Below are 27972 nucleotides of genomic sequence, written 5' to 3'. Positions count from 1 at the left end.
AGGGAGCGAAAGGCTATTTACAATTTGTGCAGAAACCAGATGGCAGTTATAAGAGTCGTGGGGCATGAAAGGGAAGCAGTGGTTGGGAAGGGAGTGACAGAGGGTTATAGCCTCTCCCCGACGTTATTCGGTCTGTTTATTGAGCAGGCAGCAAAGGAAAAAAAGAAAAGTTCGGAGTAGGTATTAAAATCAATGGTGAAGAAATAAAAACTTTGAGGTTCGCCGATGACATTGGAATTCTGTTAGAGACAGCAAAGGACATGGAAGAGCAGTTGAACGGAATGGACAGTGTCTTGAAAGGAGGGTAGAAGATGAAAATCTACACACTCAAAACGAGGATAATGGAATGTAGTCGAGTTAAGTCGGGTGAAGCTGAGGGAATTAGATTAGGAAGTGAGACACTCAAAGTGGTAGGGGAGTTATGCTTTTTGGGGAGCAAAATGACTGATGATGGTCGAAGTAGAGAGGATATAAAATGTAGACTGGCAATGGTAAGGAAAGCGTTTCTAAAGAAGAAAAATTTGTTAACATCGAGTGTAGATTTCAATGTCAGGAAGTCGTTTCTGAAAGTATTTGTATGGACTGTAGCCATGTATGGTAGTGAAACGTGGACGATAAATAGTTTAGACAAGAAGAGAATAGAAGCTTTCGAAATGTGGTGCTACAGAAGAATGCTGAAGATTAGATGGGTAGATCACATAACTAATGAGGAGGTATTGAATAGAATTGAGGAGAAGGGGAGCTTGCGGCACAACTTGACTAGAATAAGGGATCGGTTGGTAGGACATGTTCTGAGACATCGAGGGATCACCAATTTAGTATTGGAGGGCAGCGTGGAGGGTAAAAATCGTAGAGGGAGACCAAGAGATGAATACACTAAGCAGATTCAGAAGGATGTGTGCTGCAGTAGGTACTGGAAGATGAAGAAGCTTGCACAGGATAGAGTAGCATGGAGAGCTGCATCAAACCAGTCTCAGGACTGAAGACCACGACAACAACATGCCTTCAGCGTTCAGTCTGGAGTATAGTCCCCCTTATAAAATTCCTCCATGATCCCCTATTCAGTTCTAACATTGGTGACTCTTCTGATGTTAAGCCTATTACTTTAAAATTATTCTTAACCGAATCCAGGTACCTTCTCCTTGGTCTACCCCGACACCTCCTCCTCTCTACTGCTGAACCCATGAGTCTCTTGGGTAACCTTCCTTCTCCCATGCGTGTAACATGACCTCACCATCTAAGCCTGTTCGCCCTTACTGCTACATCTATAGAGTTCATTGCCAATTATTCTTTGATTTTTTCATTGTGGACACCCTCCTGTCGTTGTTCCCATCTACTAGTACCTGTAATCATTCTAGCTATTTTCATATCCGTAACCTCAACTTTATTGATAAGGTAACCTGAATCCACCTAGCTTTCGCTCCCACACAACAAAGTTGGTTGAAAGATTGAACATTGCACATATAACTTAGTCTTGGTACTGACTTCCTTCATGCAGAAGAGAGTAGATCGTAGCTGAGCGCTCACTGCATTTGCTTTGCACACCTCGCAACCAGGTCTTTCAAAATGTTGCCATCCTGTGAGAATATGCATCCTAAGTACTTGAAACCGTCCACCTGTTCTAACTTTGTTCCTCCTATTTGGCACTCAATCCGTTTATATCTCTTTCCCACTGACATTACTTTCGTTTTGGCGATGCTAATCTTCATACCATAGTCCTTACATTTCTGATCTAGGTCTGATATATTACTTTGCAAATTTTCAATCTAATCTGCCATCACGACTAAGTCATCCGCATATCCGAGATTGTTTATTTTGTGCTCACATATCTTAATCTCACACAGCCAGACTATTGTTTTCAACATGTTGTTGTTGTTGTTATGGTCTTAAGTCCTGGGACTGGTTTGATGCAGCTCTCCATGCTACTCTATCTTGTGCAAGATTTTCATCTCCCAGTACTTACTGCAACCTACGTCCTTCTGAATCTGCTTGGTGTATTAATCTTTTGGTCTCCCTCTATGATTTTTACCCTCCACACTGCCCACCACTGCTAAATTTGTGATCCCTAGATGCCTCAGAACATGTCCTACCAACCGGTCCCTTCTTCTTGTCAAGTTGTGCCACAAACTCCTCTTCTCCCCAATTCTATTCAGTACCTCCTCATTAGTTTTGTGATCTACCCATCTAATCTTCAGCAATCTTCTGTAGCACCACATTTCGAAAGTTTCTTTTCTCTTCTTGTCCAAACTATTTATCGTACATGTTTCACTTCCATACATGGCTACACTCCATACAAATACTTTCACAAACGACTTCCTGACTTTTAAATCTATACTCGATGTTAACAAATTTCTCTTCTTTAGAAACGCTTTCCTTGCCATTGCCAGTCTACATTTTATATCCTCTCTACTTCGACCATCATCAGTTACTTTGCTCCCCAAATAGCAAAACTCATTTACTACTTTAAGTGTCTCAATTCCTGATCTAATTCCCGCAGCATCACCCGACTTAATTCGACTACACTCCATTATCATCGTTTTGCTTTTGTTGATGTTAATCTTATATCCTCCTTTGAAGACACTGCCCATTCCATTCAACTGCTCTTCCATGTCCTTTGCTGTCTCTGAGAGATTTACAATGTCATCGGCGAACCCCAAATTTTTTATTTCTTTTTCCATGGATTTTAATACATACTCCGAATTTTTCTTTTGTTTCCTTTACTGCTTGCTCAATATACAGATTGAATAACATCGGGGAGAGGCTACAACCCTGTCTCACTCCCTTCCCAACCGCTGCTTCCCTTTTATGTCCCTCGGCTCTTATAACTGCCATCTGGTTTCTGTACAAATTGTAAATAGCCTTTCGTTACCTGTATTTAACCCCTGCCACCTTCTAAATTTGAAAGAGAGTATTCCAGGCAACATTGTCAACAGCTTTCTCTAAGTCTGCAAATGCTAGAAACGAAGGTTTGCCCTTCCTTAATCTAGCTTCTAAGATAAGCCGTAGGGTCAGTATTGCCTCACGTGTTCCAATATTTCTACGGAATCCAAACTGATATTCCGCAAGGTTGGCTTCTACTAGCTTCTCCATTCGTATGTAAAGAATTCTCGTTTCGTATGTAAAGAATTCGCGTTAGTATTTTGCAGCTGTGTCTGTGACAGCTGTAATTTTCACATCTGTCAACACCTGCTTTCTTTGGCATTGGATTTATTCTATTCTTCTTGAAGTCTTAGGGTATTTCGCCTGTCTCATACATCTTGCTCACCAGATGGTAGAGTTTTGTCAGGACTGGCTCTCCCAAAGCCGTCAGTAGTTCTAATGGAATGTTGTCTACTCCCGGGGCCTTGTTTCGCCTCAGGTCTTTCAGTGCTCTGTCAAACTCTTCACGCAGTATTGTATCTCCCATTTCGTCTTCATCTACTTTCTCTTCCATTTTCAGAATATTGTCCTCAAGTACATCGCCCTTGTATAGACCCTCTATATACCCTTCCATCTTTCTGCTTTCCCCTCTTTGCTTAGAACTGGGTTTCCATCTGAGCTCTTGATATTCATACAAGTGGTTCTCCTTTCGCCAAAGGTCTCTTTAATTTTCCTGTAGGCAGTATCTATCTTACCCCTAGTGAAATAAGCCTCTACATCCTTACATTTGTCCTTTAGCCATCCCTGCTTAGCAGTTTTGCACTTCCTGTCGATCTCATTTTTGAGACGTTTGTATTCCTTTTTGCCTGCTTCATTTACTGCATTTATATATTTTCTCCTTTCATCAATTAAATGCAATATTTCTTCTGTTACCCAACGATTTCTACTAGCCCTCGTCTTTTTACCTACTTGATCCTCTGTTGCCTTCACTATTTCATCCCTAAAAGCTACCCATTCTTCTTCTACTGTATTTCTTTCCCCCATTCCTGTCAATTGTTCCCTTATGCTCTCCCTGAAACTCTGTACAACCTCCTGTTTAATCAGTTTCTCCAGGTCCCATCTCCTTAAATGCCCACCCTTTTGCAGCTTATTCAGTTTTAATTTACAGTTCATAACCAATAAACTGTGGTCAGAGTCCACATCTGCCCCTGGAGATGTCTTGCAATTTCAAACCTGCTTCCTAAATCTCTGTCTTACCATTATATAATCTATCTGATACCTTCTAGTATTTCCAGGATTCTTCCATGTGTACAACCTTCTTTTATGATTCTTGAACCAAGTGTTAGCTACGATTAAGTTATGCTCTGTGCAAAATTCTACCAGGTGGCTTCCTCTTTCATTTCTTTCCCCCAATCCATATTGACCTACTATGTTTCCTTCTCTCCCTTTTCCTACTCTCGAATTCCAGTCACCCATGACTATTACATTTTCGTCTCCCATCACTATCTGAATAATTTCTTTTAACTCATCATACACTTCATCAATTTCTTCATCATCTGCAGAGCTAGTTGGCATATAAACTTGTATTATTGTAGTAGGTGTGGGCTTCGTGTCTATCTTGGCCACAATAATGCGTTCATTGTGCAGTTTGTAGTAGCTTACCCGCATTCCTATTTTCATATTCATTATTAAACCTACTCCTGCATTACCCCTATTTGATTTTGTATTTATAACCCTGTATTCACCTGACCATAAGTCTTGTTCCTCCTGCCACCGAACTTCACTAATTCCCACTATATCTAACTTTAACCTATCAATTTCCTTTTTTAATTTTTCGAACATACCTACCCAATTAAGGGATCTGACATTCCACGCTCCGATTCGCAGGACGCCAGTTTTCTTTCTCCTGATAACGACGTCCTCTTGAGTAGTCCCCTCCCGGAGATCCGAATGGGGGACTATTTTACCTCCGGAATATGGACGCCATCATCATTTAACCATACAGTAAAGCTGCATGCCCTCGGGAAAAATTACGGCTGTAGTTTCCCCTTCCTTTCTGCCGTTCGCAGTATCAGCACAGCAAGGCCGTTTTGGTTAGTGTTACAAGGCCAGATCAGTCAATCATCCAGAATGCTGCCCCTGCAACTACTGAAAAGGCTGCTGCCCCTCTTCAGGAACCACACGTTTGTCTGGCCTCTCAACAGATACACCCCCGTTGTGGTTGCACCTACGGTACGGCCATCTGTATCGCTGAGGCACGCAAGCCTCCCCACCAACGGCAAGGTCCATGGTTCATATGATCCATAAATAATATGAACAACAGTGGAGACAGGTTGCAGCCTTGTCTTACCCCTGAAACTATTCTGAACCATGAACTCAATTTGAGGATAGGAATGATGATGGAAATAGAACTACATTTGAGGAAGTGGAGAAAATGGACAATAGATTGCAGTGCAATAAAGCGGCTTGGGTGGATGAAATTAAGCCGTAACTCATCAAATACAGTGGAATGTCAGGTCTTAAATGGCTACACACGATAATTGAAATGGCGTGCGAGTCGGGACTGGTTCCATCAGACTGGACGAAAGCAGTAATCACACCAATCTTTAAACATGGAAACAGAAAAGATTGTAACAACTGCAGAGGTATCTCTTTAATCAACGTTGTGGGTAAAATCTTCTCAGGTATTGTTGAAAGGAAAGTACGAGTATTAGTTGAGGACAAATTGTACGAAAATCAGTGTGGGTTTAGGCCTCTTAGAGGTTGTCAGGACCAGATCTTTAGCTTACGGCAAATAATGGAGAAGTGTTACGAGTGAAACAGGGAATTGTATCTATGCTTTATAGATCTAGAAAAGGCATATGACGGGGTTCCTAGGAGCAATTTACTGTCTGTTCTACAAGATTATGGTATAGGAGGCAAATTTTGCAGAGTACTAATGCATAATTTTTCTGCGAGCTTCACCGATGTGTAGGCATGACACTAACCTAAATAGCCGCCGATTTCGCTTCCTGTAGACAGAAGTCTGGGTGGTCAATCTCTCCCAGACCATCGGGAGAGATGGGCCAATGATAGTTGGCAGAAATGGTCCACTCGTTTTAATGTGGAAGAGATGGAGTACTAATAAATTTAGCTTCTAGGCATGTGAAATAAGACCTCTGAAGATGATCGAAATCTCAGACTGTATTTATTTGTCGGAAGATACGTCTGTGCCAACAAACGGCAGAGCACAGTCTCACATACCTGCAGGCGAACCATGCACTTCAAAGCTCATCAAAACACCTAGCGATCCACAGCACATCAAAAGAGCAGAGATTTCTGCTCAAGGCAAGTTTCTTTACGGCTACAGCTTCGGACTCCACTCTTAATCTAAAACTTACAAGATTACCATCGCAAAACTGATTGCTCCTAATCCAACGCAGACAAAACATCGGGAAGAATTGTCACCTGTTTGTTTTATTGATAAAACCATGAGTATCAAGAAGAATGCAGTAACTTCATCCAAAGGACAAAACTCAGATAAATATTGAAACAGCAAAGAAAAATCAAATATGGAAAGAGAGCAGACAAAAAAGGCACAAAATATCAGCAAATTGAAATGCTAATGAAGAGAAAGACTGAAGAAGTTAAAAACGAAATATAATGCATATAGCTCACTGTGTTCATCATATGCAGACATTGTAAAGGACTACGATACTAACTTTGATGAATGGGATGCTGATGAATGTATGCAATGTTGCAAAACTAATAAAAATGACGATTGGTTTTAGTGTTTTTCCTGTTCACGATGGTCACAGGAATTACGTTCCACGTCTGGTAATAAGTGTAAATGCTGTCGTGAATGATAGACAGGCGAATGCTTGAACAAAACGAACAACTCATTAAAAAAGCGAGTGTTCAAGCAACAGCTATGGTAAACCGACAAATTATTTAATAGTATCATCCTGTATCCTCTCTACTTCGACCATCATCAGTTATTTTGCTCCCGAAATAGCAAAACTCCTTTACTACTTTAAGTGTCTCATTTCCTAATCTAATTCCCTCAGCATCACCCGGTTTAAATCGACTACATTCTATTATCCTCGTTTTGCTTTTTGCTGTTGTTCATATTGTATCCTCCTTTCAAGACACTGTCCATTCCGTTCAACTGCTCTTCCAAGTGCTTCGCAGTTTCTGACAGAATTACAATATCATCAGCGAACCTTAAAGTTTTTGTTTCTCCTCCATGGATTTAAATACCTACTCCGAATTTTTATTTCGTTTCCTTTATTGCCTGCTGAATAAACAGATTGAATAACATCGGGGAGAGGCTACAACCCTATCTCACTCCCTTCCCAACCACTGGTTCCCTTTCATGCCCCTCGACTCTTATAACTGCCATCTGGTTTCTATACAAATTGTAAATAGCCTTTCGCTCCCTGTATTTTACCCGTGCCACCTTCAGTAGACTGGTAATGGCAAGGAAAGCGTTTCTGAAGAAGAGAAATTTGTTAACATCGAGTATAGATTTAAGTGTCAGGAAGTCGTTTCTGAAAGTATTTCTATGGAGTGTAGCCATGTATGGAAGTGAAACATGGACGATAAATAGTTTGAAAAAGAAGAGAATAGAAGCTTTCGAAATGTGGTGCTACAGAAGAATGCTGAAGATTAGATAGGTAGATCACATAATTAATGAGGAGATATTGAATAGAATTGGGGAGGAGTTTGTGGCACAACTTGACTAGAAGAAGGGATCGGTTGGTAGGACAAGTGCTGAGGCATCAAGGAATCACAATACAATACAATTTAGTATTGGAGGGCAGTGTGGAGGGTAAAAATCAAAGAGTGAGACCAAGAGATGAATACACTAAGCAGATTCAGAAGGATGTAGTGCTGCAGTACGTACTGGGAGGTGAAGCAGCTTGCACAGGATAAAGTAGCATGGAGAGCTGCATGAAACCAATCTCAGGACTGAAGACCACAACAAAAACAACATTCTGTATTCATTAAAAATATGCCAAAAATATTTATTTTAATTAACAATTTTCTTCTTATATAACCATTTTATATGCTCCATCTCTTCTAATACACGGGCCTATCTTATCCGTGGATCATTCATGTATATTTTCATTTTACGATATCTCTTGTACTTTAAGTGGTAGTGACTGAGTAATATATTGTGCTTATGGATACATGACTCTCTATAGAACATCCTTCCGGAAACAAAAAATGTTTAAAAATACACAAATCTTATTCTGAAGAAAACGTTATCCAATTATCTCGAACTTATACTAATGTTCACAGAACAATTATCTGTGGACGCTGTTGCTGAAAACTCCCGTTGAAGTAAGGTACTATTCTATATTTAATTAAATCAGAAAAACGACAGATGGCAGTAATGTCTATTTTCATTCACTCTGTAGTATAAATACCGATTCGTTGAAATAAAACGATCGATGTTGTCAATTTGGTAGGTTATTGACAACGGGAGAACTGCACACTCAGCTGCGCATTCAGAGACGGGTGGGAAACTGCGTGCTCACTCCCAATGATGTCAGCGTCAGAGCCATAATGTGACGTCTGTTTGCGAGCTGTCCTCCATTCACCGCCTAATTAACTTCGTTAGCTGCCGCACTAACCAGCTAGCTGGTTTGTCTCACCAGCTAGTCCCGCCAGTGCCACAGCCGGATTTCGTAATAAGAGTCTATTTACGTGAGATTACCCTCGCTGCCTCTCCCATTCCTCTGTTCCTTCTCTCTCTCTCTCTCTCTCTCTCCCATTTTCTACCTCTCCCTCTCCCTCTCTAAATAGTAGCACGGTTCGTAACGTCTGCTCCACCAATAACTAACTGCAGGATGAGAAGCAGAAGCTAGATGCGTTATCACACAAAGAAAGTCTAAGAGAAGATAAGAAAGTCTAAGAGAAGATAGACGGCTATTGTTTTCCTGACAGTGCGCATTCTTCTTGTAACACAAACTTTTTTAATCGAAAACAAAGGGAAATAAGCTATCCAACCTAAATAAAATTTAGGATAGAACTTAAAATGCACGTGCTAGTTAGCTTTGCTCGGCGTGTTAGTTAAGATAAGAATGGGCAGATTCCATGGTCACAGTGTAGGGTCTATCTACAAAATCCAAGCAGAACGACCATGTCCTAACCTCGTCGTATCAGCATCCATAACGAAGTAGTTCCGTCCTAAATACTTTTATCCATAGAGGAGGAACACTGAGACAAAGAAAGACTGCAAATAGAAAGAAAAAGAGAAGGCGAGAATGACTCATCTGTCTTACGCTAGACCAATCACCGTACAGATCGGTAAAATTTTTAGTAGTTATCTCTGTAGTCGCAATGACAACAAACGTCTCAGAAAGACGCGTTGCACGAGGAATTGACTTTTTTATGTACGTAATAACAAGCCTAAAACGGATACAGGTATTATTGGACACAGGATTTCCATAAAGAGACTAAATAGCGCAACTCTCAAATCGGCCAAAAAAAGCCAAAAATACATATATTCAAAGAAGATAAAAATTCGCTTGAAGCCTTCCAGAGAGACGATCTGCTCTTCTCCAAAATTAACAACGTAAGTGTAAAAAGGAAATCTTCCAGTCCAGCTTGTATACCAATTAGTATCCTTTCAAAGTATGCTGATGCAATTGCTCCATATTTAACAATCATATACAACCGCTCGCTCGACGGAAATATGTGCCCCATAGACTGGAAAGTACCACAGGTCACATTAATATTTAAGAAATTAACAGGAATAGACCACTAAATTACAGGCACATATCAATAACGCCGATGTGCAGCGGGATTGAGGAACATATATTGTGTCCGAACATTATGAATTATCTCGAGGAGAACGGTCTATTGATACAAATCAACACGGATTTAGAAACTATTGTTCTTGTGAAACACAACCAGCTTTTTACTTACATGAAGTGTTGTGTGCTGTCGACAAGGCATTTCAAATTGATTCCTTATTTCTAGATTACCACAAAGCTTTTGACACCGTACCTCAGAAGTGGGCTGTAATAAAATTGTTTGTTATGGAATATCGTCTTAGTTATGTGACTGGATTCCTGATTTCCTATCAGAGAGGTCGGTGTTCGCACTAACTGACAAAAAGTCAACTAAAACAGAAGTGATTCCTGACGTTCCTCACGTAGTGTTACATGCCCTTGACCGTTCCTTCTCTACATAAACGATTTAGAAGGCAATTTGAGCAGTTGTTTTATGTTGTCAAATGCAAAAAAAATGTAAGGAAAATATAAGGAAAAATATTTAGTTGGCGTGAAATTTGGCAATTGACCCTAAATAATGAAAAATGGTGGTCATCGGCATAAGAGCTAAAAGTAATCCGTTAAACTTCGGTTACTCGATAAATCAATCAAATGTGAAAGGTGCAAATTCAATTACATACCTAGGAATTACCAGTACGAACAACTTGAATTGAAAATAACTCTTAGAAAATGTTGTGGAGAAGGCGAATCAGAGACTCGGTTTAGTTGGCAGAGCACTTAGAAGATGCAGCAGATATAGTAAAGAGACTGTCTACACTACACTTTATAATATAACAGAAAAGATAATAAAAATGTTTAGATATGTGGAAATAATGAGATTAATGTTTCGGCGTGTCGGAAAAGCACAATAAGCTGAGCTATGCCTGTAAATGGGTAAAGAATCTCTTCATATTAGTTCCACTAAATGAAATAGTCTTTCTCTTGTTGCATATTTATGCTTACCAATTAATAATATTACGTCCGATCGCCGAATCCGCCTGCAAAATCTTGACCGTGTCGATGATATTGTAATCGGATTTTCGTGGTACTCTGAAGTACACAGGTGGGCTTCTTGGGTTTTTACGTAGTGCAGTACTACTTGGAATAATGACTCATACAATCTTTCAGTTAGTAAAATAGTACTCTACTATTTTCTTCGATGCACATAAAGAATACAGACTTTTTAAAATATTAAAAATAAAGGGCTACCGCCGATTTCGCTCTAAACGTATGTGCGTCTACTTCGTTCATTAACAGAGAGCGAGTCCTTCCTCTTACCGAGGAACAGGAAAACATCATATGTTTCTTAATATTTGAAAATCGAAATTACATGACGGTAGGCGCTGGCTCTACGCTGGGCTACCGCTTCACCTTTTCACTTTGCCTTTAAAGAAAACGGAAACATGAAAGCAAGAATGTAAAAGGTACATCACAGCTAGTTCGTCCAGTTCTGGAGTACTGCTGCTCGGTGTGGGATCCTTACCACATACAATTAGCGGAGTCAATCGAGGAAGTTCAATGAAGGGTAGCACGTTTTGTATTATCTAGAAATAGAGGTGAGAGTGTCACAGACACAGACCAATATCCCTCACTTCTTTTGCTGCAGAGTCCTTGAATATATCTCAGTTCGAATACAATAAACTTTCTTGAGAGTAAAAAGCTTATGTCCACGAATCAGCATCGTTTCAGATAGCATCGCCCTTGCGAAACTCAGCTTGCCCTTGTCTCTCGTGATACGTTAAGAACTATGGATGAACGTCAACAGGCAAATTCCATATTTCTACATTTCCGGAAAGCATTTGACATGATGCCCCTTGCTGGATGTTAACTGAGGTAAGAACATAAGGAACAATTTCACAGATATGTGACCGGATCGAAGACTTCTTATATAAAAGACCGTAGTATATTTTCGACGACGGCGAGTGTCCATCACAAATGAAGCTATCGTCAGGAATGTCCCAGGGAAAGGTTATAGGACAGCTGTTGTTCTCTACGTACATAAATGATTTGGCGTGCAGGGTGGACAGCAATCTACGGTTGTTTGCTGATGATGCCACTGAATACGGTAAGGTCTCGAAGTTAAGTGACTGCAGGAAGGTACAAGATTACTTAGACAAACTCTCGAGTTGGCGTTATGAATGGCAGCTATCCCTAAATGTGGAAAAAATATGAGTTATGCGGATGAGTAGGAAGAGCAAACCTGTAATTTTCTTGTACAGTATTACTAGTGTCCTGCTCGACATAGTCAATTCGTTTAAATATCTGGGCGTAACGGTGCAAAGCTATATGAGGTGGAACGAACGTGTGAAAACAGTGGTAGGAAAGGCAAGTGGTCGACTTCGGTTTATTGGGATAATTTTAGGAAAGAGTCGTTCATGTGGGACACTGGTGCGACTTATTCTTGAATACTATTCAAGTGTTTCGGATCGGTACCAGGTCGGATTGAAGGAAGACATCGAGGTAATTTAGAAGTGGGTGGCTAGATTTGTTACCGGTAAGTTCGAACAACACGTAAGCGTTATGGAGATGCTTCGGGAACTCAAATGGGAAACGCTGGAGGGAAGGCGACGTTCTTTTCGAGAAACACCATTGACAAAGTTTGGAGAACCGGGACATGAGGCTGACAGCCGAAGGATACTACTACCGGCAAGATATATATCGCGGACGGACCACGAAGATACGAAAAATTAGGGCTCAAATGGAGATGTACAGACAGTCGATTTTGCCTCCCTCTGTTTGCGAGTGAAGCGGGGTGGGTGGGTGGGGGTGGGGGGGGGGAATGACAAGTAATGGTACAGCATTCCATCCGCCACGCACCATATGGTGGCTTGCGTGGTATCTACGTAGATGCAGAAGTAGACATAATACAGGGTTTGGGGTAGGTATAATTAAAACAAAGGTATTTCTCGTTGCGCGGCTCTTATAACAAAATTTCAGACATATTTCTCCTCCGAATGCGAAAATAGTTTCTTGACGCCGACTAACATAGAGAGAAACGATCAAAATAATAACATGAGTGGAATCAGAGCTCGCACCGAAAGATACGAGGGTAATCCCAAAAGTGAGGTCTCCTATCTTTTTTATAAGTACATAGACCTGTTTATTTCTACAATGGTTTGCATCGGCTTACAGCTTTAACATTTAGCTAATTTTTGACGTAATCACCATTTCTGTCGATGCATTTTTGTAGACGCTGAGGCAGTTTTTGTATGCCCTTCTCATACCAGCTCGCCGCCGTGCTGTTCAGTCTTTCACCTCGTCGTCGGAGCTGAATCGCTTTCCGGCCAAATGTTCTTTCAACTTAGGGAGCAGGTCACAGTCACTGGGCGCCAAGTGAGGACTACATGGTGGTTGGGTGATTATGTTCCAGTGAAACTGTTGCTGGAGAGCAACGGTTTGGCGAGCTATGTGTGGGCGAGCGTTGTCATTGAGAATGTGTACGCCCTTCCCCAATTTTGCTCTTCTCCGGTTCTGAATTGCCAGTTTGAGATTTTTCAGAGTCTCACAGTACCTGTCAGCGTTAATTGTGCTCCCAGTGGGCATAAAGTCGACCAACAGTACCCCTTACTGATCCCAAGAAGCGGTTTTCATGACTTTACCGGCAGACTGAGTTTGTTTGAATTTCCGATGCTGTGACGAAGAAGGATGCCGCCACTGACATGATTGTTCCTTGGTCTCAAGTGTAAAGTGGTATGCCCAGGTTTGGTCACCAGTGACAACTGAGTCCAGAAAGTGGTCCTGTTCGGCTGCAATGTGGTGAAGAAATGCGCGGGAAGCAACAACTCGTTGCCGCATGTGGTCCTCAGTCAGCATGTGTGGCACCCATCTTGCGCACACCTTCCGGTAGTTCAATGTTTCCGATAAAATTCTGTGAGCGATGCTTCAGGGAACCTCAGGAACCAACGTGCAGAGTTCATTCATGGTGATCCGCTGATCTTCACGCATACTTTCCTCAACGTTCAACACTGTCTCCTCAGAAGTTGACGATCTCCCGCTCCTTTGTTCGTCTTGAATTTCGGTTAGACCAGCTGCAGACTCTACACCACTTACGAACATTTTATACGTCCATGCACGACTCATAATACACGACTGTCAATTGGCGATGGATTTCAATTGGCGCAGTGCCCTTTGTGTTCAAAAACGGAATAACTGCGCGCAATTCCCACGTGGCGGTAACATCCAACGGGAGCTCTATTCTCAACAACTGCCAAGCCAAGTCTGAGCGCCTCAGTGCAGCGTGCGCATGTTTACACACAGGGCGTGAAGCACTCTTCATAACAGTGCGACCAGCTGCCGCACAAACAGAGATCTATATTTATAGAAAAATAGGAGACCTTACTTTGGGATTACCCTTGTATAAGTGTTGGTTTCTTTCTCTACGCTGTTCGGAGTGGGATAATATAGAATTAATGGGAAGGTGTTTCGATGAAGTGTGATTTACAAAAATGGTTCAAATGGCCCTGAGCACTATGGAACTTAACATCGGAGGTCATCAGTCCCCTAGAACTTAGAACTACGTAAACCTAACTAACCTAAGGACATCACGCAAAGCCATGCCCGAGGCAGGATTCGAACCTGCGACTGTAGCGGTCGCGCGGTTCCACACTGAAGCGCCTGGAACCGCTCGGCCACTCCGACCGGCTGTGATTTACAGAGTGGCCATGTAGGCGTAGATGTAGAGCAAACTATTAGAACAGTCGAAGAGTGCAGCAAAGACCATAAGTGTCACACCCGACTAAATCAACCTAGCAAATTTTCTGCTGATGATCTCTGCCTTGCTTATAATTAGCAAAAAAGAAATGGAGCGATGACTATCATGACACAAAAACCAAGTTCCTGAGGCAGCCTGATTAAGTGGTCTATTGAAATCAAGATCACTCTAAATCTAACATATTGTCACGAAGGTATCAATTTAGGCAAGATTTGGGTTCAGGTATTCAGTTTATTAAGATCTTGACGACTAACACACCTACCAGAGCTGGAAATGGCGAGGAAATGAGCGATTCGTGCAGTAACAGTAGGGTTCTTGAAAAGAAATGAGCTTCAAAGCTCGTGGCGCAGCTCGGGTATGAAGCGATGCGATATCAACAGTAGCTCACAATAGTTTTGTAGTTTAGTTGGCAAATATGTGTTACAACATAGTTTGCAGAACCGGAAGGAAACTATACGGACGGTTGACGAAATATTGTGCATAAAATGGAGTCTACACATGTGGTTTAGCTCCCAAAATAACACAAAGTATTTTATTTTGTTTGATGGTTGGGATGGGGGTGGGGGTTGGAGGTAGGGTGAGTTTTTGTGTTACGCGACTGAGAGTAATTGGAGTTCAGAATCGTCTTTTGACAGATAGTTCAGTGTCAGCAGTGGATGTGGAACCTGAAAATTTGTGGACAGTGATGATGAAATATTTACGGATAGGTTCTCTGACCTTCTGCCGACGGGGTCAACGGTGTAATTGCAGAGTATTCACCCCCCCCCCCTCCCCCGCCCCAAAGTTCAGTTCCGTACTCGTGAGGGTTTTTAATCCACAAGTTCATTAGGAAAAGACTCTATGTAGAGTCTGTGGATTTAAAATTCACACGAGTACGGAACTGAACTGTCAGGGGGGGGGGGGGGGGAATACTTTTCCAACTACGAAAATCTTCGGTAAGGAAAAGTGTATTGATTACTGGCCATAGTGGAATTAAAAGTCATTTGAATCAGTTGTCTTAACACAGTCTTAGTCGTCACAAAAGACTTATCATGCCTCAAATGATTCAAATGGCTCTGAGCACTATGGGACTTAACATCTGAGGTCATCTGTCCCCTAGAACTTAGAACAACTTAAATCTAACGAACCTAAGGACATCACACACGTCCATGCCCGAGGCAGGAATCGAACCTTAGACCGTAGTGGTCACACGGTTACAGACTGAAGCGCCTAGAACCGCTCGGCCGGCTATCATTCCTCAGTTATAAGAATCTCTTCCACCATTAATCCAATGTACCACATAAATAAATTTCTCTTTGAAACTTCCTGGCAGGTTAAAACTGTGTGCCGGACCGACACTTCAACTTGGGACCTTTGCCTTTCGCTGGCAAGTGCTTTACCAACGGACTTTCCCAAGCACAACTCACGACTGCCTTTCGCTGGAAAGTGCTCTACCAACTGAGCTGCTCAACCGCAGCTCACGACCAGTCCTCACAGTTTCAATTCTTGCAGTACCTCTTCTCCTACCTTCCAAAATTCACACAAGCTCTTCTGCGAACCTTGCAGAACTATCACTCCTGAAAGAAAGGATATGATGCTCTTGACTATATTTAAGAGTCAAGTTAAATAAGCTGTAAGTAAAGAAATAAAAAAATAAACAGTGTACTAGATATGAAGTTTCCATAAAAGATATCCTGTTATTTCCTAACAGATACTTTCACTGCCACTTCAGTCTCCTCCTCTTCCTTCATTCGTTGCGCTTCACATGACGCTACATGTGCTAAGTTAAAGTGTTTCACTCTAAGTGCCCTTCCTTGAGGGAATAAAAATAACTGTTCCGAGAATATATGGTAAAATTGTAAGTAGGCTGTTTAGGTTTTTTTTATTGGTAACGCCACCACTGTATGAAAATCACTGGCTGTGCTGTGTGCAGTCTGTGGCTGCTTTGCATTGTTGTAATACTCGCCATTGTAGTGTTAGGCAGCTGGCTGTGAACAGCGCGTAGCGTTGCGCAGTTGGAGGTGAGCCGCCAGCAGTGGTGGAGGTGGGGAGAGAGATGGCGGAGTTTTGTAATTTGTCATGAACTGCTACATATATTATGACTATTAAGGTAAATACAGTGTTTGTTCTCTATTACAATCTTTCATTTGCTAACTAAGCCTATCAGTAGTTAGTACCTTCAGTAGTTTGAATCTTTTATTTAGCTGGCAGTAGTGGCGCTTGCTGTATTGCAGTAGCTCGAGTAACCAAGATTTTTGTGAGGTAAGTGATTTGTGAAACGTATAGGTTAATGTTAGTCAGGGCCATTCTTTTGTATGGATTTTTGAAAGTCAGATTGCGTTGCGCTAAAAATATTGTGTGTCAGTTAAAGCACAGTCGTGTATAATTGTTCAAAAGGGGAAGTTTCATATGTCGACCCTTAGCGGAGGATACCTCACTGGAATCTTCTGTTTTTTCTTGTAGTTTGTGTAATTACTGTAGCTTTTGTTTATTGCTAGCGCGTAATTATAGAGAGAATTTCCTTTGTAGTTGTAGTTTTTCATTGTTGTACAGTAAAACAGTTGTGGCATGCATGTAGATTTGCAGCAAGTATTTCGCAGCTGCGCTTACAATTAACTAGATATTATTTTCAGTGGTATGTTAATGTGTTCCCCTATTTTTGCTCTTCAAATTGTGTTTTTCTGTGTTGTCGTGTCAAAAATATTGTGACAATAACGGCGTGTGAAAAACGTAACACTAGGCTACAAAGTAAACTGAGAAATAATAGTGACGACGAGCGTAGCTTATCAGCACCCCTGTGTAATGAATTAACTAATATTCAAAGTAGTAATTTGGTAATTGTGCATAGGGAAATGGAGCGGGTGGCAAATAATGGTGTAGACAGTGAAACAGGTAGTGAACAAGGAAGCATTATCGATCGATCGGTCGGCAACAGCTCGCCTCAGGAATCCGAAATGACAGAACACAACATTGCAAATACTGTAGATTAAGGTTTTGGGTCCTCACCGTTCTCTCAAATAGGTCAAGACACATTTTCTGCTCGTCAAAATGTAAATGTTGCCGGTGCAAATGCAGTGCTGAAAAGCATAGAGGAACCGATTCCAGACACTAACACATTATTTTTGCAATTAATGCAGCAAATGAAACCAAATCAGAGACAAACACAGCAACAGTTAGACACAATGGAACAAAATCTTCAAAAGTTAGACACAATGGAACAAAATCAGAGACAAACACAGCAAAAGCTTCAAAAGTTAGACACAATGGAACAAAATCAGAGACAAACACAGCAACAGCTTCAAAAGTTAGACTCATTGGAAGAAACTCTTGAACAAACACGTGAAGATTTAACTACTGAGTTACATAACATTGAATCGAAATGTCAAAAAGTCTGTAATGACGTAAAAACACAAATTTGTGAGCATTTCCAACCTATTTTTTCGCGGCATGAAAATGCATTACAGAATCACGAAGCAGCCATAAAAGAACTGCAAATTATTGTTCGTGAAAATCATGAGACCTTGCAAGCTAAAATTGACTCAGTTGCATCTACCGATTCGGTTACGCAACTTGCAAAAACTCAGGAAAATTTAAAGGACACAGTAGATACTCTGAAACGTGGTTCAGAAAAACACACTGAGGAAATAAGTACACTATCGGAGAAAGTAGCCGAACTTTCGGATCAGTTCACTAACTTATCTACAAAGGTAGATGATGATCTGAATGACACAAGACCCGTAGCCTTCACTGACACAGAAGAGTATGAACAAATTAGGAAATTCAAACAAAATCAGAATCAAATTAATACGCAACACAAAAGAGAAATCCCGGAAGTACAAGATCAGTTGGCACAAGTAATACAAAAATTACAAATTTCAGAGGACACTCGCGCTCCAACACGGGAAGAGGGACATAGAAATACGGAACAGCCACAAAATAATAACACAGCGCATTTCGGAAATTATGAAAGAAATTGGCAAGGTTCACCGAATTTTGAAATGGAACCGCCGAAACGACGTAACAATGACCGATATGCGACTCGCCGACATGATGACTTTGACTATAAGCTGTTCATTACTACACGTAAATTCTAAACATTTAAGAATTCTGGCAACGACATTCATCCACAAGCATGGCTCCATCAATTCTCTCATTGTTTTCCTCCCAACTGGTCGTTAGAACACAGATTAGAATTTATGTGTGGCTACTTGGAGAATCAACCAGCTGTGAGAATGCGATCGGTCATTCACGATTGTCACAGTGAAGGAGAATTTTATCATGCCTTCCTCTCAGCATATTGGTCTCAAGCTACACAAGACCGAGTAAAACATAGCATCATAATGATGAAACATTTCGAACAATCTGAATTCTCCAGTCTTGTGAAATATTTTGAAGACATGTTGCACAAGAATCAGTACCTGTCAAACCCATACAGCCCCTCAGAACTTATCCGCATTTGCTTAATCAAATTACCTGAACATTTACGACATATTATTTTAGCAGGACGTTGCAAAGAAGACATTGAAGCTTTTCAGGGACTCTTACAAGAATTAGAAATTGACAGTGACAATCGCGAAACGCGAAAACATGAAAACAACAATTACAGGTCACATCCGCCACATTTCCGTGATGACAGAAATAATAAATGGACACGACAAGGCTATTCTCACAACACAAATCGTGACCAAAACAGACACCACCCTTATGACAACCGCTGGCACAATAATACACTCCTGGAAATTGAAATAAGAACACCGTGAATTCATTATCCCAGGAAGGGGAAACTTTATTGACACATTCCTGGGGTCAGATACATCACATGATCACACTGACAGAACCACAGGCACATAGACACAGGCAACAGAGCATGCACAATGTCGGCACTAGTACAGTGTATATCCACCTTTCGCAGCAATGCAGGCTGCCATTCTCCCATGGAGACGATCGTAGAGATGCTGGATGTAGTCCTGTGGAACGGCTTGCCATGCCATTTCCACCTGGCGCCTCAGTTGGACCAGCGTTCGTGCTGGACGTGCAGACCGCGTCAGACGACGCTTCATCCAGTCCCAAACATGCTCAATGGGGGACAGATCCGGAGATCTTGCTGGCCAGGGTAGTTGACTTACACCTTCTAGAGCACGTTGGGTGGCACGGGATACATGCGGACGTGCATTGTCCTGTTGGAACAGCAAGTTCCCTTGCCGGTCTAGGAATGGTAGAACGATGGGTTCGATGAGGTTTGGATGTACCGTGCACTATTCAGTGTCCCCTCGACGATCACCAGTGGTGTACGGCCAGTGTAGGAGATCGCTCCCCACACCATGATGCCGGGTGTTGGCCCTGTGTGCCTCGGTCGTATGCAGTCCTGATTGTGGCGCTCACCTGCACGGCGCCAAACACGCATACGACCATCATTGGCACCAAGGCAGAAGCGACTCTCATCGCTGAAGACGACACGTCTCCATTCGTCCCTCCATTCACGCCTGTCGCGACACCACTGGAGGCGCGCTGCACGATGTTGGGGCGTGAGCAGAAGACGGCCTAACGGTGTGCGGGACCGTAGCCCAGCTTCATGGAGACGGTTGCGAATGGTCCTCGCCGATACCCCAGGAGCAACAGTGTCCCTAATTTGCTGGGAAGTGGCGGTGCGGTCCCCTACGGCACTGCGTAGGATCCTACGGTCTTGGCGTGCATCCGTGCGTCGCTGCGGTCCGGTCCCAGGTCGGTCCGTGCACCTTTTGTATGGATTTTTGAAAGTCAGATTGCGTTGCGCTAAAAATATTGTGTGTCAGTTTAAGCACAGTCATGTAAAATTGTTTAAAAGGGGAAGTTTCAAAATGACCATGAGATTGGAAAGAACTTGCGGGGACGTGTCGAAGTACAGAGCTTGATATTCTCATAAGAAGAAAAGTAATTAAAATCGGTTGTCCGGGAGCTGAATGAGGGAGTAATTGATAGCGGTGATGAATTAGATCCAGATAAAGGAAGGCTGAAAAAGCAGAGAGAGTGGTGGAAGGAATGTCAAGAAAAAGAAATTAACGAATTGAAGTAAGTAATAAATAACTTTTCGGTTAGGTAGACTCGCATAATGTAGATTAATGTGCGGTACTGACACTAATTAGACAATTATGTGATAATTTCACTCGATCTAAGGCTTTGAATATTGCACAGACTCGCACCCACGAAATTACATGTGACCCTAAATGTGTCTGTTACCCAGCTCTTGTCTTTTTCCGACTGTCAGTAAGACGAAGAGTAGCTCTCTGTTCTCTCTCTCTCTCGAGCCAATCAGAAGGAAGACTTCGCTTCAACTCCATAAAAGGAAATTCGTTAGGCAACTAATAGGCATGAAACTTTTTCTGTGTTCCTTTCCCGTGACCATCCTCTGCGCCAGTGCGTGATAACGACGAGGAATGCTCCCCCAAAGTTTTAAGTCACTGAAGCAATTCCATGTTATCTCCTTTTGCACAACATTGGATGTTTAACGAAAGCGAATACCAAAATATCTAACTAAATTTCTTCAATCAAAACATCTTTTCCACACACTGTATTCAATTTTTGCTCAGAGAGAGTATAAACAGGTAATTTTTATCAGAGTACTTCACATTATTTTGATCTTCCATTAATTTTTTTTTGTACTTTCTCATTTGTTGTATGATAAAAGACACCCCCAAATAAAGAATAAGATGTCGGACACGCGAATGCGAAAAGAACGTACTATTATCCAGAATCCATTGCCGGTTCTCTTCACTTGATGTTATGCTAAAATGCAACTGTCCTAAGCACCTTTTCCTTTCAGTATGACAAAATTAATTTCTGTTCCCCATCAGTTAACCTCCTTTAGTGTATCATCTGAACACTACTTGAGTTTATCTGTTATTCAAGAGCATTTTTATTTCATTTTTAAAATACGTTGCTTTAGTGTTATCCCCTTAGTTACTTGTTTTACAGTATGATCCTATCATAAAACACTGCTTTGACATTTCCTTTGTCTTCTTGATAGATGGATGTTGAACCTGGCTTTTGTTATCCGGTCATGAAGAGGCCTCTCGTTTAATTATTGGTACTGATTTTTAGATGCACTCATAGGTTAGTAAGAAACCCCAGTTCTTTAAACATTTCTTTACAACTCTTTTAATGAGTCTGAACGCCGTTTATAGTTATTATTCCTATACATAATTTTTGCACATAAAAATAGTGCCCGCATTTTGAAAAATTGATTGCAAACGATATTCCATGGATAAGTATTGCAAATGTACTTCGAGGAGGATGCAACTGTTACTTTCTGCTTATGAGATATAGAAAAAAGTATTTCAGGCACTTAATTTTTCATTACCAGCATTGTGCATTCTGTTCAGTTTAACGGTCAATCAACATTCATCCCTCTTTAAGCAAACTATGAAATTATCGCTTACATTTATTACAAAACCGTTACTTTCAGTCTTTCAGCTGACATTTATGCCTCTTCATAATTCGCGCTCAGTATTGATTTACTACATACTGGAAAATTACGCCCCGACATTGATATCATCAGCAAAGGAGAATACTGGTCATCGGATCTAAGGATATGCCTGCTGCACAGATGCGCATGCTACTCGCTTATTAATTTATTTGTGATCTGACATACGCTTCATATAAAGTATCTTCATTTGAAGTGTGAACACTATTATGGAAAGGATAGGGCGGCCATGCGTGCGTGAGGTGTGCTTGCTTGTGTGTTTTCTTTTCTTAGGAGGGTTTTGGCCGAAAGCTGCTTGCATCTCTACTTGTCGTCTATGCGGTAAAATAAATCTATCATATACATAGTGTTATCGATATTCCAACCTGGAGTTTCGATTGTTTCATTTGTAGTGTTAATATTCTGTATCCCCAGCACTCTCTCTTGTCACAAGACCAAAACCTGTTTATCGATGTATTACTTCAGGAATCAAAATGATTTTCGCTGAGAAGGCGTTACATGTTCAGGAAGGTCAAGAAAAAGAAAGATTGACTAATCAAGTACGTTTTAGAGTTTTTGAAGTTTCTGTAAGTCCCCCCCCCCCCAGATTAATGGATGTTTGAAAAGGAGGAGGACACTGTACTTCTCCATCGTTATCCACTCTGAGTTTGTGAGTTTGCATTCTCCCCTTGACCAAAATTTAAGACATTAAACACTATCTCCCACTTCTTGTTTTCTCCGCTACCTTCATCTTCCTCCGGCTGGAAGATCCTGTTGCCGTTATCTCTCTGTGTGTGAAAGAATAAGAAAAAAATTAGTTTAAGTCACCTTGCTTGTAGGAAACCCAAATGTAATGGCGCTAACACTCTTCCCGTTCCTTCATCTTCCTCGTGTTGCGGGGCCAATCCCATCGCCGCTGTAATCATGATGACATCGCGCAATGTGAGTACACTTTTCTGTGCTCGAGTGGGTGACGTCTGGCCGCATCCAATCGCACTTTCGTTCCATTCCACCGAGTAGTTGACATGTTACGGTACTTTGTCTATCTAACCCTTACGTTTGGCAGAGTAATGTAGATAGGGGCACATTAGCTAGGAAAGAAACTCTGCGAGGTGCAGTAATACGTCAACCATTTCAACAACTGTCACTTTAAAATTTAAATTAGTCGTTAGTTAAGGTTTTGATGTGTGTAGTACGTGAGTTTGGTATTGCGTGCAACATTGTTTCACGTGCATGGGGAGCTTTCAGAACACAGGCACTGGTGCCAAATCCAGAAGAGGTGATCGACTGTGGTCAACTACACTTTACTGTGGTCATCTACAGCATCTAAAATAACATTTATCCTTTGCAGACCACTATGGGGTGAGTTGCAGAGGGTACGTCGCGTTGTACTTCTTATTAGAGTTTCTTCCTGTTCCAGTCATGCATTGAGCGCTAGAAGAGTGATTGTTTAAGTGCCTCTGTGTGTGCTGTAATTAATGTAATCTTTTTCTGACGATCCTTATGTGAGCGATAAGTGAAAGCTTACGAAATATTCTTAGAGCCATCATTTGAAGCCAGTTCTTGAAACTTTGCAAGTAGCCTTCCTCTGGGTAGCTTACGCCTATCTGCAAGAGTTTGCCAGACCAGTTTCTTCACCATCTCTGTGACACTCTCCCACAAACCTGTACCTACTCGTACAGCTCTTCTATGCTTATGTTCAAATTCATCTGTTAGCCCCGTTTGAAGCGCGTCCTACATCCTTGAGGAATATTCCAGAATGGTCAGCTCCTCTATGTATATGTTCGGTATCCTCCGTTAGATCCCTTTAGTACGGGTCTCATACCCTTGAGGAATATTCCGGAAAGGTCAGCTCTTTTGTATATATGATCAGTAACCCCTGTCTGCCCCATTTTGTGCGGGTCCCATACCCTTCAGAAATATTCCAGAATGGTCACCTCTTCTGTGTATATGTTCAGTATTCCCTGTTATTTCCATTTAGTATGCGTCCCACGCACTTAAAGAATGTTCCAGAATGGTTCGCACGAATGATCTGATTTGCTAGCATTCTCCTATGGACACTGACTGCATTTTCTCATCGTTCGAATCAAGAAACAATAGTCTTCCACCTGCTTTATCCACGACTGAGCGTACGTGATTATTCCATTTCATGTCCGTACAAAGTGTAGGACGCGGCCCATTCCAACTGTGATTCACTGATTTTATAATAACGAAATACTACGTTTATTCCTCTTGTGAAGGGCACAGTTTTACATTTCTGAATATTTAAAGCAAGTTGTCACTGTTTGCACCACTGTGAAATCTTATTAATATCTGACTGAATGTTGACGCAGCTTCTTTCACACAGTATTTCCGTATAGATAACTGCGTCATCTGCAAAAAGTCTTCTAGATCTTTAATATACAACATGAGCAGTAAGGATCCCGACAATCTGCCCTTGTAGTTACTTACAGCAGATGACCGCTACATTATGCAACAGTAGTAAAGGAGCCTACTTCAAACATCCGGTGTAATTCTATCACATTTAACAGGAGTGAAAGATACGCATTCTCGCGCTCCACAGTGTTACGGAATCTGCATAGCGCTGGTCTATTTGCCCGAAATCCAATAATTATGTTGTGTTCTCCTGAGACACTCATCTCTGCGGCCGCGTTTACAAGGATGCCAAGAATAGGACGTGGACCGATGACGATTGCTGTCATGTGCTCCAATTGTATAAGAGCAGATTCTGTTTAAGTTCTGATTTTGGACGTACACTCGCACGCGAAAGGTGGAAACACGTAATGCCCCTAGGAATGTTTCGAACATGATAGTTTTGGTGGTGCAGGTGATGTTGTGTGGACAGGGATAATCTTTCATGGGCGTACTGACCTGTGAGTCGTTGAACCCTGAACACCCACCGGAAAATGCTATTTTGATACTGTAATCCTTCCCATTGTACGTCATTTCAGGGGAACGTTTACCATGATTTCATTTTTATTGACGACAGTGAGGCACTGCATCGAACAGCGCAGGTGGAGGAACGCTTGGAAAAGAGAGGGCGTTCGGTGAATGGACTGGCCTCGCCAATCCCCCGAATAAAAACACTTCGAGCACGTGTCTGATTCGGTGGGGTGACGTATTGCAGCACGTCTGCAAGCACTAACGACCATCAAACAGTTGTCAGCCGCGCTGTTGGAGGAACGAAAGGCATCGTCACGGGAAATCTCTACAAACCACCTGGCGAGCATAGGAGCAGATTACAGAACATGCATTGCGGTTCGACATGACCACTTATCCTATTAAGAACCATGTCACATGTTTTGCAATATCCACAGGACCATCAAAAATCACGGTGACTTCAGTGTAATTATTGTCTCTGAATCAACGTGTCATTGCTGTATCGTTGCGCATTTCTTTCTGTTAGCTTCTCTACTATCCTGCTGTAGTTTTTTCTGAGTGTGGTCAAACTTTCACCTACCCATGATACTTGGCAGCGACACATCGTGCGAAATTTACTTTCGTCCCCAAGTTCTGAACAACATTTTAGACTGGAATCATTGAATTTCTTTCGTTCAAGAAAGTGCTCGACAGTCTGCTTGTAATATTTTTATATTAGTTGAAAGATGTATTATGTTGCTGTAGAAAATTACACAACGATTGACGCTACTTTGTATAAGTATATATGATTTCGGAAAGAAGCAAACCAGTGAAGGGAAAAATCGAGATATGGGACAGTTCGTTCCTCAGGCGATTGTTTAAAGGTTTCAGGTGTTTATGTGGCAATCTAGACTCCTTGTTTATACGAAAATATCGTGCAAACAAATTTTTGTTTAGTGTGCATCAGAACCCTTGGGAACAGAATCAGCTTAGCGGGCAGTTGGTTGCTTTCCTTTCAAGGTTTCAGTCTGATGAACAAGAGCATAGATTATCCAGAGCAGCAGAGCACTCCTCAGAGAGAAGGGACAGCACAAGCCCTGCATTTAAAGCGACTGATTATGCTGAGCACTCGGGCGGGCAACGTCCCTACTTTCTGGTCCTTCGTTGGCGTCTATTTCCGAGATGTCGCGTAGGAGATCAACGTATGTGCCTACGAAAGTGAGTATGATGTTCTACTTAAATATTAGCGTCATAAATATTTCAGTCTGTGTAAAGATTGTTAACAAGTATGGGAGCCGGTAAAACTAACTCTAATTCTTCAAATCTAGTTAAAAATGAAAAATATATAGAAAATGTGTTTCAAACGACAATCACCACGGATACCTACGGATGCATTTTGGAATATTACATAATACTTTATAAACAGAGATTTTATAAATATTACATACCCTTATAAACTGTGCTTTTGAAAACACAACTTCTGCGTTGATGGTTTTACAAATACAAGCCAGATTTCAGATTTCATTTTCAAAACGCTCTAAGGATGCTAAATCTCGATGCGGGTATCTGTAGTCCAGGTTCATTATAAACAAACGGAAAATAATCTACATCTACATTTACATCTACATGAGTACTCTGCAATTCACATTTAAGTGCTTGGCAGAGGGTTCATCGAACCACAATCATACTATCTCTCTACTATTCCACTCCCGAACAGCGCGCGGGAAAAACGAACACCTAAACCTTTCTGTTCGAGCTCTGATTTCTCTTATTTTATTTTGATGATCATTCCTACCTATCTAGGTTGGGCTCAACAAAATATTTTCGCATTCGGAAGAGAAAGTTGGTGACAGAAATTTCGTAAATTGATGTCACCGCGACGAAAAACGTCTTTGCTTTAATGACTTCCATCCCAACTCGCGTATCATATCTGCCACACTCTCTCCCCTATTACGTGATAACACAAAACTAGCTGCCCTGTTTTGCACCCTTTCGATGTCCTCCGTCAATCCCACCTGGTAAGGATCCCACACCGCGCAGCAATATTCTAACAGAGGACGAACGAGTGTAATGTAAGCTGTCTCTTTAGTGGACTTGTTGCATCTTCTAAGTGTCCTGCCAATGAAACGCAACCTTTAGCACGCCTTCCCCACAATATTATCTATGTGGTCTTTCCAACTGAAGTTGGCCGCAAGGCCTGTTATCGTTTTACTACAAGATTGCCAAGCAGACACTGGGAACAGTGACTTTATCACGTTCTTACACGCTATACATATGTAAGGTTTATTGTGGCACGTGAACCTAAGGTTCGGCCATTAGTGGAAACAAGGCGCCGAATACGAAGATCAATGCTTACAGATCCAATATAGATACGTATAACTTGATCGCTATCTCATGGGTGCTCGTAACTACGTACAGCCAGTATCTAAATGTAAAAAATGGCAATGAATCAAAATCTGACTGTATTTAGCCGTATGAATGGTAGAATTCAGTTTGATTGAATTCGGATTGCAGAATAAAACGGTTGCCAGCTTCAAAAACGAACGGAAGTTGATACTGATAAATGATTATAATGACATCGAAATAGGGTAAATATCGTGTGAGAAAGAGGAAACAACAATTGGGCAAAATGCATACGCCCTAACTTACACGTAAAACACACGTGTAGCATGAACGCAAAAGACGTTACTTTAGTATGCAGTGATGTCAGTTTCCTTAATGATCGTCAATAATATGAGGTTCATTCAAATGAAACCTGGTCAGTGCGTCCACCTTTGCCTTACAGGTAACTTGGCTCACGTAACTGCGGGTATGGTGGCGCCTTCTCTTGGTAGAGGACTGACGCGTCCGCTCCGTTTGAGTGTCTTCACGCCGATGAGAAGGTGGTCATACAAGTTATCGTCCACTACCGAACATGCAGGCGAGTAAGCAGGAACAACAAGGAGTGATTCATTATTTGGCGGCAGAGGGAATTGGAGGCCGTGAAATGTATCGATGGATGAATGCTGTGTACGGTGAGTACAGTCTGAGTCGTTCAAGTGTTGTGAAATGGCGCAAACGATTCCTTGAGGGGCGCGAGTCACTGGAAGACTATGCTCATCGTGTCATCAGATCGGAAATGGTTGTGGGAGTGAATGCTTTAGTCTTGGACAACCGCAGAATTGCCGTGGACGAGATCCATCGCTTACTGGGTATTAGCATGGACACCGCCCACACAATAAAGCATCAACACTTTAACTTCCGAAAAATCTGTGCGAAGTGGATTCTACACCAGCTGACCGCCGAACAGTGCAATAGTCGAATGGCGCTGTCTTTGAATCATCTGCAACTTTATCGTAAAAAGGAATACGGCTTTCCGTCGCGTA

The sequence above is a fragment of the Schistocerca nitens genome, chromosome 4 (genome assembly GCF_023898315.1).
Source record: "Schistocerca nitens isolate TAMUIC-IGC-003100 chromosome 4, iqSchNite1.1, whole genome shotgun sequence".
Taxonomy (NCBI): domain Eukaryota; kingdom Metazoa; phylum Arthropoda; class Insecta; order Orthoptera; family Acrididae; genus Schistocerca; species Schistocerca nitens.
Note: the sequence above shows the minus strand (reverse complement) of the source record.